The sequence below is a fragment of the Lathyrus oleraceus genome, chromosome 7, assembly GCF_024323335.1.
Source record: "Lathyrus oleraceus cultivar Zhongwan6 chromosome 7, CAAS_Psat_ZW6_1.0, whole genome shotgun sequence".
In the NCBI taxonomy this organism is placed as follows: Eukaryota; Viridiplantae; Streptophyta; class Magnoliopsida; order Fabales; family Fabaceae; genus Lathyrus; species Lathyrus oleraceus.
In genome coordinates, this window is record NC_066585.1 from 36,263,597 (window position 1) to 36,264,836 (window position 1,240).

Genomic DNA, 1,240 nt, shown 5'->3' on the forward strand with positions numbered 1-1,240 from the left:
TTCGCGGGTCTCGCTACCGAGAACCCTAACCAACATTTAAAAATATTTCTTCAATTAGCAGATACTTTTAAAACCAATGGAGCTTCTCCTGAGGCAATACGTTTAAGATTATTTCCTTTTTCCCTCAGAGATAAAGCCCTATCATGGTTAGATTCCCTTCCACCCAATTCCATTACGACTTGGGATAACCTTAGAAGAGTTTTTCTTGCTAGATATTTTCCCCCGAGTAAGACCGCCGTTCTTCGAAACCATATAACTAGATTTACCCAAAACCAAGGAGAATCGTTGTTCGAAGCTTGGGAGAGATATAAAGAGTTGTTACGAGCATGCCCACATCATGGCTTATAAAATTGGTTAATCATTCAAACCTTCTATAATGGACTTCATTACAACACAAAGATGACCATCGACAATGCCGCAGGCGGTGCTCTGATGAACAAACCTTACCCTGAAGCTAGTTCCCTCATCGAAGATATGGCTCAAAACCATCAATCATGGGGAGTCGAACGAGCGACAGTTGAGAAGAAGGAAGCCCAAGGAGGAGTGCATGAACTAAGCTCTATAGACATGATGCAATCCAAAATGGACGCATTAGCCCTTAAGGTCGAGCATATGTGCATAAACCCGAATACTGTAGCCGCAGTTTCGTCGGATTGTGAGATATGTGGAACCCAAGGACACCAATCCGCAGAATGCAGTCTATTAAACGAAACCCACTCTGAGCAAGTGAACTACACCCAAGGGAACCCATATTCAAATACCTATAACCCTGGATGGAGGAATCACCCGAACTTCTCCTATAAAAACAATAACCCTATTCAAAATAATGCACCTCCGAGACCTAGTTATCAAGCCGCTAGATCAAATCAACCTATGCAACCTGTACCACCAAAGCTGAGCCTTGAGAAAATTATGGAAAATTTTATCACCGCTCAAACCCAACAAAACAAGGAGTTCATGAACCAAAACATTCATGTTAACGAATTGATTACTCAGTTAGGAACCAAGGTTGACCAAATAGTTACTCATACCAAGATGCTTGAAACCCAGATCTCTCAGGTAGCTTTAAACCAAGCCCCTCAGACCACACCTGGAGGACAATTCCCTAGACAATCTCAACAAAATCCGAGAGGACAAGCCAATGCCATTACCCTACGAAGTGGGAACGCTTATGATGAGCCACCAAACCCAAGATTGAGTGAACCCGAAACTTCTAAGGAATGTACCAAACCCCCGGACG

General features: G+C 43.0%; 1 non-coding gene across 1 annotated transcript; it reads right to left on the bottom strand.

Annotated features, from left to right (window-relative positions):
* Positions 1–237: 237 nt before the first annotated feature.
* On the bottom strand, positions 238–344 carry LOC127110063 (small nucleolar RNA R71). The gene has a single exon (XR_007797301.1). It is a non-coding gene; the product is annotated as a small nucleolar RNA R71 (small nucleolar RNA).
* Positions 345–1,240: the final 896 nt, after the last annotated feature.